General features: G+C 41.1%; 1 protein-coding gene across 4 annotated transcripts in view; it reads right to left on the minus strand.

Moving 5' to 3' along the window:
• LOC109043565 (uncharacterized) overlaps positions 1–17,812 on the minus strand; it is a 433,004-nt gene that overhangs the window by 380,312 nt on the left and 34,880 nt on the right. For 2 of the 4 annotated variants that reach the window (XM_072296983.1, XM_072296984.1), the window contains exon 1: positions 13,741–13,996. The exons of 1 other annotated variant lie outside the window; for it this stretch is intronic. The gene's annotated coding sequence lies outside the window, so the exon portion shown is untranslated. Of the gene's footprint in view, positions 1–13,740; positions 13,998–17,812 lie in introns of those variants that run through there. One more of the 4 variants, XM_072296980.1, reaches the window with a different exon arrangement.

Genomic DNA, 17,812 nt, shown 5'->3' on the forward strand with positions numbered 1-17,812 from the left:
GAAACCATAATGGCCAAGAATGTACTTAAATGAGCGTACTCCACAGAAATGAATAAATTTATGCAAAAACTATGTCGAATACAAGATTTAACAACGACGCATCGTACCAATAATTGTAATACCCAATAAATCACTCTGTAATGATTAATACACATAGGCTGGCTTCTCTTTTGAGTTGAGAGGTCCATTACCTAACCTCAAAATTACCAACATGTCCGTACTCTTCCTATACTGATACTCTAAAAGATAAACGCATGAATTTCTAAAAAAAAAAAAAAAAAATGAATATCTGATCGACGGAAGTTTGGCGACATTGGAAGGCTGATACAACGTTTTTCCTGAGCGCGGGAGATTAGCCCACCGACCACCGGTCATCGGGCACCGGGCGATGACTTTCGGGAATCGAAACGAGGGAAAGTCGGAGAAATGCGAGCCTGTTTCGGGTTTGCCGACGCACGTCCAGGCGTCATTACCTGTATTGGAAATGACCCATTGTTATTCGATTGGAGATCGACTTCGGAGTTCGGCCCATGTGCGCCTTAAAGCTGTGTTTACAGAATCACCGAAAAACATTCCTCTCTTTCAATGGGGCATTTGGCACACAGAAAACAAACGTTAGATTACGCGAGCTTTCTCGATTTGGTTGTGGACCATTTGGAGCTAAATTCATTGTTTTCCAGGGGAAAGAAATTACAACTCAATTCCAAGTTTCAACAATGGGTAAGTTCTCCTGGTAACTGAATCGTGTTTAGATGGTCGATTCTTGTAAGTTAGCTAAAAATAATAAGATCTGTCCAAAAAGCAACTCTGTACGCTCGTTATTAACCGAGATAACGCACTTTGTAAAATGCAGTTCATGACGTCATCCACCGCAGTAGCGACACCCATATGATAGTTTCTTACACCTTGCTCTCAACAGCCAGACAGACACACGGAGTAGTGAAAATTCAAGAAACTGGTGATCGCCATTATATTGCTAAAACTGTGCATCAGCTCTTCTCTCTTATTAGGAACCACAAGAGTTAATAAATACAATTCTCGCCATGAAAAAGGGGAGTGGAGACGATTTTCTCCATTAAAAGTCGATCAAGCGAGGGTTTTCAGGTTTCTACAGGGTGACGTAAAAGCGCAACCTTAGAAAAAATTGGGATGGACACATGACAATTTTACGAGCATTTTTAGGTCAAAGCGATACATTTTAGGGGTCCCTAATAAGTTTATGGCGATCTCCTCGAAAAGGGGAAAGAACCTAAGTAGGTCAAAGAGATACATTTTAGGGGTCCCTAATAAGTTTAAGGCGATCTCCTCGAAAAGGGGAAAGAACCTAGGTCAAAGAGATACATTTTAGGGGTCCTTAATAAGTTTAAGGCGATCTCCTCGAAAAGGGGAAAGAACCTAGGTCGAAGATATATATTTTAGGGGGTCCCTAATAAGTTTAAGGCGATCTCCTCGAAAAGGGGAAAGAACCCCAAGGTTATAGGGGTGGTGGGAAACTTTGGGATTACCCCGTGTACAGCAAGGAGCACCGTGCACAATCTTGGCAACAACTGATGGCGCTTACCACGTTTTGAAGTTCTTCTCATCGTGAAATTCCCCTGCATAAATCTTCCCTCTCGGTCATTTCAGGCTGATGTCCACCCCGAAGACACAATCCGGCATCGATGAACGTGGCGGGAGACGAAATCTGCGCATGCGCGGAGCCAGCGCTGCCGCGGCCTGCAACGGGACAATAAGGGAAAAAGTGAACGGCGCATGCCCAGAACCCTCTTTCACCCTCCAATGTTGCCGATCTGCCCAACATGCTAAATTCCAAATGCTGCTCCAGCGGCGAGGACGGACCTGGCATTCCGTGCCCGCATTCTCCACCACAATAGAGCATATTTCTGCCGAACAGAACTAAGTGCATAATGACGTGAGCCCTGTTATGCATGTATTCTTATGAGTCTCAGGGTTCATGTCTTAATGCACATAGTTCCATTTGGCAGAAATACGCGTCCAATAGAGCAGCGTCGAAAATCCAGAACTACGGTTGCCTTTTGTTATGATTGATACCCGTCAAGGACGACCCAGACGGGATTAGCATACTGCCGTGCTAAGGAAGAACGTCGTATGAACATTCGAAAGTTGCCAAATTTCCTTCGATAAAATGTTTAATTTTGAGGAGAGCTATGAATATTTTCCCTTGAAATTTTGAGGAACTGTAGGTGAAATTGCGAATTAATCTATCTAAAAAATTAGAGGAAGAATATTTACGAAATTTCCCGAAAATGTGTGATTTACTAAGAGAAATTTGGCAACGCCTGAGGATTCATACGGCGTTTTTCCTTAGCGTCAGCATAGCCATCGTCGCGCCGGCATGGAATTTTCGGGATTCTGCATTCTGCGCTTTCTGTTCTACCGTGCTGGAGTAAAACTTCGTATGCGCATTCAAGTATTGCCAACTTTTACCAAGTAGAATGATTTATTTTCGAGAAAGTTTGAGAACATTTTCGTCGGAAAATATCAACCGCACCAGATATAATTAATGCAAATAAAATCCTCCGAAATACGGAGGGTAGTAAATTCACAAGATTTCCGGAATATTTGCATCTGAATATAGGAAGATTGACAAGGCTCAGATGCCCATTCATCGTTATTTCTCAGAATTTTCAGATATACTTTTTTTCGCGTTAATTTCCAGGAATTTGTTTTTTGCACGACAGGGCAGTCGTGCTAGAGGGGAAAGTCATATACATTTCTTAAAGATGCTTATAGATTTTGCAAAATCATTCCTTATATCGGATATTTGAGGAGTTTATGAAATATGGCTTAAATAAGGACTAATAACACAGAGAACTTTCAGGAAAAATTTTAGCTTGAGGCAATACTTCGTTTCGATACACGCAGCGTTACGAGATAAAGAGCGAGACTAAACCTAAGAGCGATTTAAAACCTGGTAAGCGCTAGCACATGTTACAGAAATTGTGTGTGGCGTTTCTCACTGATGTAAAATGACCTATAAACCTTCGCTTCATGGACTTTACTCAGAGAAATTTTGGTCGTATATTCGAGAAGGACTTTGAATTCAAGTGAAAAAAAATACACAGTTTCATCAACATCCGATGGCACTTACTGCATTCTGAATTTACTTTCTTCAAATGCTCACAGTTTTGAACTTTTCCCTAACTTTTCAGGTAAGTAAAATGTCTCCTCAATATCTCGCACCCTTTGAGTATATGCCTACTTGCGGTGATTTCATTTACAAAGTAAGTACGTTAAGAAGTCTCTAAGACTATAAAAACAGACGAGTTTGATTTCATGAAAAAACCACTTTACCAACTAGTGACTTTTCAAGAACTTGTCACTATGTAAGTATTACCTATGAAACCACAAGGTCAACAATATTTCACAACTTAAGTGGGAGACACGAATAACATGATTCATACGTTGGCTTGCAAAAATTGACGCGAGACAATGATGTTCCGATAGGAGATATCGGTAAAAACTCCATTAATAGCTGTACTGCCGTGCTAAGGAAGAACGACGTATGAGCCATCGGACGTTGCCAAGTTCCCTCCGAGAAAAACCGAGTTTACGGGGAAAATTGGGAATATTATTTTCCAAAACTTTCAGACACTTTTTTATGCAATTTAATCTAAAATATCTGAAAAGTTCGAGGAAAAATATGCATGAATGTTGTCAAAATTACATGTTTTATCGTGGGAAATTTGGCAACTCCCGAATGTTCATACGGCGTTCTTCCTTAGCACGGCAGTATAGGCTACCGTGACGCAAAGCGCATCTAATGCAGGTGGTAAACTGCTAATACTGACACAATGAGTCACCAATACCAAACTTGGTTCGTCTCGGTCATTTCCATAAAAACGCCACGACTTCGTTTGAGGAATGGTGGTTATCTACAACCCTACTTACTAATGGAAACAATTTCAATAAATGAATTCTGTTGCCGTAAAATGACAGCTCGCTCAGGACGCAGTTGCCGCGGTGGGGTTAGAAGGTGTAAAATAAAGTGGGCCTTGATAACTCAATTCAATTGAATGCAGTTTGATGTTCAGCTGGAGACTCGAAGAAAATGTGTATCATTTTTGGAGTATCTGAGATCTAAGGAGCGGTAAAATTTCTTGTTCTTGCGACACTCAGACTAAAATTTAATGATTCCAACCAAAAATTCGTAGACTTTTTACGGATGCTAGGCACACTAACTCTTTTCATGCCCTTATCCTCCTTGAAAGCTTTGCAACTTTATTTCTACCTCCGCTTAAATGTTAAAATCGTGCGAGACTCAAAGAAAGAAAGAAATAAATAATTGTCTCTGTCTTTTGCATGAATTACCTAGAGGCAGAACTGAGATTTTAGTTTTTTTAAAAACTCTATTCTCAGGTGACAAAAGAATTTTTTTGCTTCTTTTACTCCTGCACAAAAAAGAGAAGCAGGGTTATAATGACCATAATGGTGATGCTCCATAATTACGAGCTCTCTGAAATGGTTGCCAAGACCAATATTAGTTAGTTCACCACTACAATGATGATCAATTTTGGTAAAAATGCCACTTAACTAAAAGTGGTACACAAATTATGACTATTGTTGATTGTTACGAGCTGGCGCACGCTGGGTCGAGTCAGTAGGAGAGGTCGGACAAAATTTGGAAACTTTAATCGCTTATAACTCAGCTTATACTCAACTTTGAGGTTCTGAAAGTGGTTTCAATGGTTTTCTCGTGAAATTTTCTGCTAGAAGCACCCCTTGAAGTTTAAAATGTGATGAAATAAACATCGAAATCGGCAGTTTTAGTCAAAAATGTTTTGTCCGACCTCTGTGATTGACTCTATCCACTGTGTGGCGTAGGTAGAACAGAAGTATTTTGGTAATTATGAGTTATTTTTCCACAGTGTACCACAACTATGATCGGCCGATAAATATACATTTTAGGGCATCACTCAGCGATGTTTAGATTTTTAAAGCAGATTCCCGAACTAAAAAGCCGAAATATGAGCGCATGAGATGGCAACGCTAGCGAGAGAGACATGCCTCCTGACAACGCGACACAATTTAGACTCTATCTTTATGACCGGAGCGGAAATTAGTATTTGTCAAGCATTTTGCGTTATCTCGGAAACAATGCAGAAACAGCGCTGAAAATAGGCGTCAAGGCGACCTTCAATAGAACGCAGATTAAAAAATGAGAGGCAAGATTAATACCTGGCGAGAGTTTATTTCACTAGAATTCCACTTCACTTTCCATCCGAGCGTTCATTTGCCCACTACTACAGGTTCGTGTATGGGCAACAGTAGTTACAGTAACGGCAATTTTATATCAAAGAATAGAAACATTCGGGTACTCACTCATTTAAGTATGTGAGTGCAACTCATAAATACATTCTGGGTAAGGCCAAATGAGGGGCCTGGAGGACAAGGCGCATAAGTGCAGTTTTTACCAGGTGTTTCGAGAAATACGTGTCTGAAATTTTGCAATTATATTGTTCCTTACACTGGAAAAAAGTCGCTTAGATCTAGAGTCCAGATCCTTGAAAACGATGACAAGAAAAAATACTCTTGATTCAATCGGATTTTTGCTTGGATCAACAGGAAATCCGATTGAATCAAGAGTATTTTTTCTTGTCATTGTTTTCAAGAGTCTGGACTCTAGATCCAAGAGACTTTTGTTAACAGTGCAACTTATTTCCCAAGTCGCCTTAAAATCTACTATACCTAGATGAGAGCATAGACTGACGGGCTCTCGCGGAGTCAAGCACCCACACCACGTGACCCACAACTGTTTGCTTGCTCAGCTTATCAATTATTTACAAGTCCACGGGGACAGGGTGGATCGATTCTCGCTGTTGAAACGATGAAATCATCCAACGTCTTTTCTCCATTAAAGAACGTAAATTCAAGTGGTTCGGTATTCTACCGTACTAAGGAAGAACGCCGTATGAGCCTTCAGACGTTGTCAACTTTCCTTTGAGAAATCACGATCGCGGGAAAACTCGCTAACATTTTTCCTCCTATTTTTCACAGAATTTGGTTCGTGATTTGAACTGAAGTTACTGAAAATTTCAAGGAAAACTACTCATACCATACTTCAAAAATAAATATATTCTATGAGGAAATTTGGCAATATACGAATGTTCATGCGGCGTTTTTCAGGGTGTCTAGTATTTTTTAATTTTGAAAAAGCCTAATATTTTCCTGATTTTTCCTGATATTTTATACAAAAATCCTGATATTTTCCTGATTTTTCTCGACTCTTGGCACGGTAGGCAAAAAGCAGTAAGACTTTCTCCGCTGAGGAGATTCGCGTAAGGAAAATTCCTGATGAAACGTCCGATTTTTCCGATTTTCCTGATTTTTCCTGATCAGCCAAAATTCCTGATATTTTCCGGTTTTTCCTTAGCACGGCAGTATTCAGTTCCGATTTTTGCGTTTTCTCGCTCACTTTGTTCTCCACAATGTTTAAATTCTTCCATAAAACCAGTGAGAAACGGCAGCAGCGAGTCGGGCTTTCTGAGGGGAAAAGTTGGACCACCGAGAAAGCGCGCGCGCTCCCCAGACAACGAAACATCCGCGAATACCTTATTATTCGCCGAGATGATCGCGGATCGTTATCAGATTACCATTTCGGCGACGGGATCATTTCTGAAAGCTCAAAACCGGGTCAGGGCAGTGTTACAACTTCGAGATCGAAAACCTATTCGGCCACTTCCTCTCTCCGTTGGGAAAAAGATGTAGCAACACTTCGAAAAGAGTACATTTTTGCTTGTCTGCAAAGGCGATTTTGCATAGTGGCAACAAAGTTTTCCTCCACTTAAATCCATCAGAAATATCGACTTAAGGCGAGACAAGCTGCCTAGCCGAGAATCGATTGTTTTACATGCATTTAAATGAAGGGAAAATAGTACTGCTATCTTGCAAGAAACGCTACCGCTTATGATACCGTGCTAAGGAAGAACGTTGTATGAACATATAAGAGTTGCCAAATTTCCCTTAGTAAAACATGCATTTTTGACGACATTCATGCATATTTTTCCTTGGAATTTTAGGATATTTTAGATTAAATTGCGTTTTTATCGAGGGAAACTTGGCAACGGCATGACAATTGAGTTACGACGTTTTGTCTGCGGAGTGAAGATTCGAGAAACCTAACCCGACGACAGTCTTGCGTCTCGTGATGAAAACGGCGGATGTGCCCTTCTGAAAAATATAAAAAATCAACAATCTTGGCCAAATCTGAATGCACTTAGGTCGTTTAACCTCGTTCGGCAGTCCAAAACACGACGGACCGTTTAAAATGACTCGCTCGAAAGGCCCGGCCGGCATTTTGATAGCTGTTGCATCTCAAAGGAGCCGGGACTGAGAGAAACGAAAGAGCGACCGTAAAAATTCCGCGCGCGAGAAATGAAAAAATTAAACTAATAAAAATAAAAATTCCTCGCAAATTGGGAGTGTTATTTATGGGTAGCTCAGCGCGTGAGGTGAGTTCCGTATGAATCAAACTGCGCGCTTGGAGACGTCGCGACAGTCTGCCGTGGTGCTTGCTAGGGAATAACGCCGTATGAGCCTTCAGACATTGCCATATTTTCTTCAATAAAAAACCTACTTTACTGGGAAAATTGAGAATATTTTTCTTCAATTTTTCAGACAGTTTTCTTTTCGCAATATCGACTAAAATGTCTGACAATTTCAGAGGAAAATACGCAAAGTTTTCTTCAAAAATACATGTTTTATCCGGGACATTTGACAACTCTCGAATGTTAATACGGCGTTCTTCCTTAGTACGGCAAAGTTGGCATGAGAACAGGCGGTGTCGGCGTGTTTAACGCTCTGAAATTATTCCTCCAACAGGGAAAAAAATTACCGAAAATCTCAGCCGGACAGGTGATCGTTAGGGTAGATGCTATCGAAGATCCTGATCTTAGATTGGTACGAAAATAAGGTTAAAAATGTCTCAGACTCGGAGAAACGTGTTACTGTTGAGTCTCGATCCTCCGAGTCCAAAAATAGGTTAAATCGGTGTTTTCATAATACCCTCCAGTTTTTAGAGTGGATACTTAGCAAATTTTCCCCGAGAAAATGCAGGGAGAAAGCTATTTTGGCCGCTTTCTCAGAAGAAAGGCCAAGAGTCTATAAATGAATGATTCTACAGTGAGTGCTATGAATCACTAAATCTAACACAGTCCTTGGATTTTTTCCCTCCGAATTTTCAAGAAAACTGTTTTTTTCTGGAGCAACTATTTAAGATTACTCATTAGGTGGTATGGCAGGGGTGCAGTATGTTCACGATCAGGCGGGATATATCTTGCGGGTGAACGGTGTACACTGCGAAACACTGTGTAGGTACATGGTACAATCCAGCAGCAGCCGCGCTGATTTTTTGTTAACATTACATCGTCAGCGTTGATTTTTTTGTCAGATTTACCTAGTTAAATCGCAACGATTTTTGTTAAAATTACTTCATCGCGCTTAAATTATGTCGAATTCACTTCGACGGCGCTTATTTTTGTCAAATTTACTTCGACCGCGCTGATTTTTTGTCAAAATTACTTCGACCGCGCTGTATAATAAACAACTTGCGTTTTGCTGGTGAAAGCGTACACTGATGAACTTCTTGCTCCCTTGTAGTGCGGAGAGTTAATCTAGAGAAAATTAAAGTTTCTTAAAAACTGGGAGGTAATGAACACTGTGCGAGGTACCGATTCAACGATCCGAATTACATGAAAAGTATCTATCCAACCTAGGGAACTAGACCTAGGGAACTTTTGACCCCATTTTCTAAAACAAAAAACTGCAAGAGAGCTTTGTCCATTTTCCCAGGAAGAAATTTCTAGAAATGTACTTACAGGGTGTCTAGTATTTTTTAATTTTGAAAAACCTGACATTTTACTGATTTTTCCTGATATTTCATAAAAAATTCTTGATTGTTTCATTTCGAAAATTCCTGATATTTTCCTGATTTTTCTCGACTCCTGGCACGGTAGGCAAAAAGTAGTAAGACTTTCTCCACTGAGGAGATTCGCGTAAGAAAAATTCCTGATAAAACGTCCAATTTTTCCGATTTTACTGATCGACCAAAATTCCTAATATTTTCCGGTTTTTCCTGATGCTAGACACCCTGTTACTGCTGTCTTGGGCACCGATTCATCCAAACCTGCGTCGATTCGATCAAAAAGTTGAACCATGAACGATCGACAAATCCTTGAATCGATCGACAAACAATTCACGTTTTCATTTTGCAATCGATTCAAGTCGATCGAACCCACACCCTCCGAATCGCAGTCGGTCGGCTGAGGATTCCGAGTGTAGCCGGTGATTGGGCCAAGTGAATATCGGAATAATGCGAGCCGCGAATCTGGCTTAATTCTAGCTCTGCGAAGCCGGGCTAATCACCGTTTTCCAATTCGGTTCGAGGAAGTGAGTAATGACCGCGTCTTGATCTTGACTCGCACTCCGCCGACCCGAGCTGACTCACTTAACTCCAATCCGTTCTTTTTTAAAAGGGAACGAGACCAATTTCAGATGAGCCCTCTTCTCCGTGTAATTGTATTCAACTCGGGGCTCATTCGAAATTGAACTAATTCCCACTCGGAAACAACTGATTCACTTCGCCGTGCTGGGAGAAAACGTCGTACCTGGACTGCCGTGCTAAGAAAAAACGCCGTAAGAACACTGCCGCTCTAAGAAAACACGTTGTATGCGCCTTCAGGTTCAGCCGTATTTCCTTCAAGAAAAACTGAATTTACTGGAAAAATAGTATGTTTTTCCCCAATTTTCTCGGTCAATTTTGTTCACGATTTGACCTAAAATATCTGAAAATTTCAAGGAAAAATATGCATAACTTTCCTAAAAAATGTATGTTTTGTTGGGGGAAATTTGGCAACTCTAGAATGTTCATACGGCGTTCTTCCTTAGCAAGGCAGAACAGCTAAATATTGCCGAATTACTACAGATATGAAGCGCGTTTCCTTAGTAGATCATGTAAGTACATTTTCCCACATAATTTCAATTTAATCCGATTTTCTTGAAAATTTTGTGCAGAAATTTTCACAATTTTCCTTCAAAATAAGCATTTCGTCCGTGGAAAATTGACGACCATCGAAAAATGCATAGGGGAAGACGGGGTAATAAGAGAGTGGGACAATAAGGTAGATTCGATTTTGCCGCTCTCTGGTGAGTGATAACAGAACTTTCGCCGTGGGGAACGAATCTTGGTCCATTGCCGCGTTTCGTATTTAATTCCGGGCCGAATCGGAAAAGTGGCTGGGACAGGACCAGCGTGTAAACTTAACCTCTTTTTGAACTGGGTTTCGAAGTTCGGGTACCTCGGCTCTTTAATCAACATAAAGTCAAGTAAACATTTTCATAAAAAATCGAACTATCATTTTGAAGCTTAGGATATGGGGCTTCTTCCTGATACTTGGTTTTTTAGATTAGTTTTTTTTTTTACTGATTTATAATGTTCTACTCTTATTGGCCCCAAGCGGTGACCCCTGTGGCTAATAAGAGAGTGAGGTTATGTCAGGGAGGGGTACAATAGTAGAATGAACACTAAAACTGTTGGTGATTTTTTTTTTTCACATTAAATGACTCGAAACCGAAAAAAGAAGGGCCTGAGGGTGCCTTACACTAAAGAGAATTGGCAGGCACACAGAGGCAGGGGGATTGGGGTTTTTTTTTTTGGGTATGGTTTTGACACAATTTCTAAAACTTGCATTTTGAATTCATTTCTTAAACTTAGCGATTTTCAAGTGTCAAAAGTTCATAACTCAAGAACTATTAGTCCGATCTCACTCAAATTTTGCAGGGCTATTAAGAGTAATGTAATGCTTGATCTTATATACTTTTCCGTGCTTACAATTAAGATTTCATAGGAGATACAGACCTGCTCTACTATTACCCCAGGGGGTACAATAAGAGAAAATTTTTTTTTTAAATATTTACATTTTTTTTTTCGCTAAAATAAAGCACGAAAAACATTGAAACTTTGAGGAACTGTTACTTACTGATAGGTGCATATGCCCTATTTTTTTCAAATTTGTAACTCAATTACAACTCTTCAAATAAGGGTGTCACTCTCTTATTACCCCATGGTCTCTCTTATTACCCCGCCTTCCCCTACGGTGTTTTTCCTTGGCTATGGCATCCGAATGTTGCATAATTTTTCCGGATAACATTTTAATTTTGAAAATAGTCACTAATATTGTGCATTGTGAGTGCATCACCGTCTACTCCACATTCCGAACAATATTAGCAAAGTGAAAAGTCAGGTTGTCTATAAATTGGTATATTTTCGACAAAAACTTGGCAGCCTCTGAATTTACATGCGTTCCTATTTAGTGCGGTTGCGCTTGGCGCCGCACAGAGACGCTTAGTGATTGACGAACCAGCGAACAGATCATTCTGAGTACTCTATTGATGAACGGAGCCATGTCCGCGGCGAAGTTAAGTGACTAGGAAACTTTCCGTCTCAACGTTCTGAGTAGAAACTCAATGCTCAAATTGAGGGATTTGTCGAGATTACAAACTTATGAAGCCACGGAGAAGCTACAAAAAAAAAAATCCTGAAGAAAATGTGCAACCCCTCTTGAAAAGCGGACTAAAGAGTTAAATGGATTTGGTTGGGCAGAGAGGAGGCAAGAGACGGCAAACCACATTAGCTACACTGGAAAAAAAACAGATTGGATCTAGAGTCCAAACTCTTGAAAACATTTACAAGAAAAAATTCTCTTGATTTAATAAGATTTAAGCTTAAATCAAAAGGAAATCCGCTCAAATTAAGAGGATTGGTTCTTGATTTAAGCAAACATCCGATTGAATCAAGAGTATTTTTTCTTGTCGATGTTTTTAAGAGTCTGGACTAGATCCAATAAGTTTTTCTTTCCAGTGTCTTGCCAAATTTTAACCGGGCAATTTAATTTTTTACATGAGAACGTTTGTGCGGATTCGTTTAAAATTTTAAGGAATTTGCTTCGTGCTATACAGAAAATTCACCGAAATTTGCAAAAGAAATCTGCAACACCCGTTTTGATGTAGAAATTAAATTTCTCAATTAAATTCGGAAATAGATGATGTGTCTTGGTTCCGTTCTGCTCAACGTAGTCAAAATAAAACCTCAGGAATTCATAAGAAGGAAGGAAGGCCCCTCGACTATCTCACCCCTTAAAACGGGGATTGGAGAGAAATACTTAGGCTAATTTTAAAGACGCCAACTAAGGTCAAACTCAGCTTGAGACATAATTTCTTTTTCGCAGTCAGGCAGTCCATTTAATAGGAGAAAATCTCAATTTCCATTCGGCGGCGCCGGTCGGGAACACTTTCATTCTCTGGGTGAGGGCTGCGACAGTAATTCACGAAGCCACGGCAGGCTGGGACTTCACTCCTGAGAAGTGAAAAAACATTCGTTTTACAAGACTCTCTTTCTCAAAACGAGCGGGGCCTTTCACAAAAACCAGCTCTCCAAGGGTGGACGAGGGATTTTTCCACTGTTGCCGGCTGGACAGCGTAAAGCCAAATAAATCGATTAACGTTCATTGGTATGCACGAATGCACGTCTTCTTGAGTGATTATGGAATCATGCCCAAGCATTGATGATAAATCAAGTCGTAGAGATTTACTTAGTATTGAAAATCGTGTTTGCGACTGAACATAAGTATCTGAACTTCCCTACTTTGTACTTTCAAGTTCCAGTTTTAGAATGTTTCGATTGTAACAAAATCATCTGAGAAAAAGAGCCTTGGGAGATAACAGTAAGTACTTGGCCAAGCGTTCAATGTTCTTGCAAGCTCCAGAGCGGAATTTAAAAATGATCAGGAATCGAACGAAGGAAATATCAACTCGGTAGTTGTCTCAAGAGCTATGAGTAAGAACTGCTTAGCAAATCTATGTCGTCACTTGCACTGCTGCCGGCTAAGTGATGACATGTAGCTCATCTCTGTTTTGAACGTGAGGCAGATCTGGAGCGAAAAACTATACTTAGGCTCCGACGGTCTTCCAAAGAGGTTCAAATACACCTAAGCGTGGCTACCATGAAATTATTCTAGTAGGTAAACATAATGTATATTATGGCTGCGAGACAGCTGAAGCACAACGGCATTAAATTCACTGGTAAGTGAACAAATCGTCGAAAGAAATCAGCATTGTGTAGGTAAGTTCATTGCCTAAATCTGAGAACTATACTGAGCGATGTACCAGAAATTTGAAAAGGAAAAGACAAACTTCTTCCTAACCATTGTAGTGAACAGTAACATTAACATGACAATATCCTCTAGATGACCTGGGGTCATGAAATGACCGATTGGAAATTATTGGAAATGACCGATTTTGGGACTCGAATCCAACAGATTCCGGAGTTTAAAATTAATATCTAGAACCATCGGTCAGAAGTTAAAATTACGACCCTCTACCTAACTCAGGCCAAAAACACTAGAGTTGAACGGAATGAGTCAATAACAGCATATACACAATGCCTCACTTCTTCTCACTTTTCGTGTTTCTAAAGCAGAATCAAGCTTGTGTTCTGCTTTGTAGTTTTACGAGAATTCTCTTAGTTGTCTCTTACAAAATCATGATAAGTTTAAAGGTGTTACATCGAAGGGTTTTTCTGTTTAAAGGGGTTGAAACGCAAGAGGAAATTAGGCAAAATGAAATACACTGGGGCTGATTCTACTCGAATCCAGTCAATTTTTGAGTGGCCACTACGGCTCACTCCCCGTAGGTACACCTGCTCTTAAATGCCGGAAGATTTACCTGTTGCTAAGGTTATCCAACTTGAAGGGTTATCCGAAACTAGAGGGGTAAAATCCAACACCACAACATCAACACACAGACTAACACAATATTCACTTCGCGTTCACTATCACAGTATGCGAGCCGAACGACCGAATTGGACAAAGCACTGCATGTAAACTGATTGTTGAGCACTGAACTAGCGGGAGCGGGCGGCGTGGAGTTGCCTCGCCGAATATCCAAGCGCGACTGAATTTCTCGCGGATGCGGAGACGCTGGGGCTAGACGCCGGGCGCTCGCCGCGCTCCTGGCCCACGCGGACTTCTTCGGAATCGGGGGTGACCGCGGCTCCGGCCGCTCTTGGCGAGAAACCGCGTTTAAGCGTGGATTTTTAATTGGCGATACGCGGTTTTTGCGGGCCTCTTTCGAAAACCTCGGGTCCGCATCCTCGAGTCTCGCCATACCGGTACGACACCCTCAGGCGGCTCTGCGTGCTGCCGTGCTAGGGAAGAACGCCGTATGAGCCTTCAGACGTTACCAAATTTCAATTGATGAAATACAAATTTTCGGACAAATCTGTGAATATTTTCCCTCCGATTTTTCGGAAAATTTGAATTGGTGATACGCGGTTTTTGCGGGCCTCTTCGGAATCGGGGGTGACCGCGGCTCCGGCCGCTCTTGGCTAGAAACCGCGTTTAAGCGTGGGTTTTTAATTGGTGATACGCGGTTTTTGCGAGCCTCTTTCGAAAACCTCGGGTCCGCATCCTCGAGTCTCGCCATACGGGTACGACACCCTCAGGCGGCTCTGCGTAGGGAAGAACGCTGGGAACGTGCTAGGGAAGAACGCCGTATGAGCCTTCAGACGTTACCAAATTTCAATTGATGAAATACAAAAAGCCTCGCCAAAAAGTGGTGTTTTTTCGCCCCTTTTTTTATACCCGAGTTGGTCAACCGGACAGTGCTCAAATGAAAGCCTATGGTAAGGCAAACTTCCATGCAAAGTTTCAACTTGAAGTGACCCCTGGTTTAGGCTGTACAGCGTTGCCAATTTTCCAGTTTCATGTGCTAAAATCAAGGATATTGGACTATTAGTCCGGTGCATAAGTAGACTAGTACACCCAAGTTGGTCAACGGGACAAGGCTCAAACGAAAGCTTATGGTAAGGCAAACTTCTGGGAAAAGTTTCAACTTGAAGTGAAACCTCGTTTAGGCTGTACAGCGTTGCCAATTTTCCATTTTTATGCGCTAAACTCACGAAATACTGAATCGTCATGGTTCAACAGACTATTATACCCGAGTTGGTCAACGAGACAAGGCTCAAACGAAAGCTTATGGTAAGGCAAACTTCTGGGAAAAGTTTCAACTTGAAGTGAAACCTCGTTTAGGCTGTACAGCGTTGCCAATTTTCCATTTTTATGCGCTAAACTCACGAAATACTGAATCGTCATGGTTCAACAGACTATTATACCCGAGTTGGTCAACGAGACAAGGCTCAAACGAAAGCTTATGGTAAGGCAAACTTCTGGGAAAAGTTTCAACTTGAAGTGAAACCTCGTTTAGGCTGTACAGCGTTGCCAATTTTCCATTTTTATGCGCTAAACTCACGAAATACTGAATCATCATGGTTCAACAGACTAGTATACCCGAGTTGGTCAACGAGACAAGGCTCAAACGAAAGCTTATGGTAAGGCAAACTTCCGGGAAAAGTTTCAACTTGAAGTGAAACCTCGTTTAGGCTGTACAGCGTTGCCAATTTTCCATTTTTATGTGCCAAAATGAAGAAATTCGGGACTAATAGTCCAATGCATCATAATTAAACAAACTAGTTCATCGGTCTACGAGCTGAATACTACCCTGAGATCGAATAGAAGCGCAACTAAAGGCCATCGTAAACTTTTCGAAGCAGTGTTGCCAATTTATTATTAATTTTTTTAACATAAAATTAGGGTTTTTCCGAGATTTTTGGGGGAAAACGTACCTTCATGGGCTATAACTTTGATGAGTATGGGCTAAACATTACGACTCGATAGTAAATGAACGCTACAGACGGAGAAAATTGAATTCCGAACGCAATGATTCAGTATTTCGTGAGTTTAGCGCATAAAAATGGAAAATTGGCGACGCTGTACAGCCTAAACGAGGTTTCACTTCAAGTTGAAACTTTTCCCAGAAGTTTGCCTTACCATAAGCTTTCGTTTGAGCCTTGTCTCGTTGACCAACTCGGGTATACTAGTCTGTTGAACCATGATGATTCAGTATTTCGTGAGTTTAGCGCATAAAAATGGAAAATTGGCAACGCTGTACAGCCTAAACGAGGTTTCACTTCAAGTTGAAACTTTTCCCAGAAGTTTGCCTTACCATAAGCTTTCGTTTGAGCCTTGTCTCGTTGACCAACTCGGGTATAATAGTCTGTTGAACCATGACGATTCAGTATTTCGTGAGTTTAGCGCATAAAAATGGAAAATTGGCAACGCTGTACAGCCTAAACGAGGTTTCACTTCAAGTTGAAACTTTTCCCAGAAGTTTGCCTTACCATAAGCTTTCGTTTGAGCCTTGTCTCGTTGACCAACTCGGGTATAATAGTCTGTTGAACCATGACGATTCAGTATTTCGTGAGTTTAGCGCATAAAAATGGAAAATTGGCAACGCTGTACAGCCTAAACGAGGTTTCACTTCAAGTTGAAACTTTTCCCAGAAGTTTGCCTTACCATAAGCTTTCGTTTGAGCCTTGTCTCGTTGACCAACTCGGGTATAATAGTCTGTTGAACCATGACGATTCAGTATTTCGTGAGTTTAGCGCATAAAAATGGAAAATTGGCAACGCTGTACAGCCTAAACGAGGTTTCACTTCAAGTTGAAACTTTTCCAGGAAGTTTGCCTTACCATAAGCTTTCGTTTGAGCCTTGTCTCGTTGACCAACTCGGGTATAATAGTCTGTTGAACCATGACGATTCAGTATTTCGTGAGTTTAGCGCATAAAAATGGAAAATTGGCAACGCTGTACAGCCTAAACGAGGTTTCACTTCAAGTTGAAACTTTTCCTGGAAGTTTGCCTTACCATAAGCTTTCGTTTGAGCCTTGTCTCGTTGACCAACTCGGGTATAATAGTCTGTTGAACCATGACGATTCAGTATTTCGTGAGTTTAGCGCATAAAAATGGAAAATTGGCAACGCTGTACAGCCTAAACGAGTTTTCACTTCAAGTTGAAACTTTTCCCAGAAGTTTGCCTTACCATAAGCTTTCGTTTGAGCCTTGTCTCGTTGACCAACTCGGGTATAATAGTCTGTTGAACCATGACGATTCAGTATTTCGTGAGTTTAGCGCATAAAAATGGAAAATTGACAACGCTGTACAGCCTAAACGAGGTTTCACTTCAAGTTGAAACTTTTCCTGGAAGTTTGCCTTACCATAAGCTTTCGTTTGAGCCCTGTCCCGTTGACCAACTTGGGTGTACTAGTTACTTATGACCGGACTATAGTCCAATATCCTTGATTTTAGCACATGAAACTGGAAAATTGGCAACGCTGTACAGCCTAAACCAGGGGTCACTTCAAGTTGAAACTTTGCATGGAAGTTTGCCTTACCATAAGCTTTCGTTTGAGCCCTGTCCCGTTGACCAACTTGGGTGTACTAGTTTACTTATGTACCGGACTAATAGTCCAATATCCTTGATTTTAGCACATGAAACTGGAAAATTGGCAACGCTGTACAGCCTAAACCAGGGGTCACTTCAAGTTGAAACTTTGCATGGAAGTTTGCCTTACCATAGGCTTTCATTTGAGCACTGTCCGGTTGTTTTCGGACAAATCTGTGAATATTTTCCCTCCAATTTTTCGGAGGGTTTTAATTGGACTGCATTTTGCAATTTGGAACTATAAATTCTGGCTCTCTCGGAAAAGCACCTGTGTGTATAGGGAAACTAATGGCACATACGTTGTTTTTAAGCCGGGCTAGAATTTATAGTTCCAAATTGCAAAATGCAGTCCAATTGGTGATACGTGGTTTTTGTGCGGGCCTCTTTCGAAAAACCTCGGGTCCGCATCCTCGAGTCTCGCCATACGGGTAAAACACCCTCCGGCGGCTCTGCATGCT

The sequence above is a fragment of the Bemisia tabaci genome, chromosome 2 (assembly GCF_918797505.1).
Source record: "Bemisia tabaci chromosome 2, PGI_BMITA_v3".
NCBI classification, from domain to species: domain Eukaryota; kingdom Metazoa; phylum Arthropoda; class Insecta; order Hemiptera; family Aleyrodidae; genus Bemisia; species Bemisia tabaci.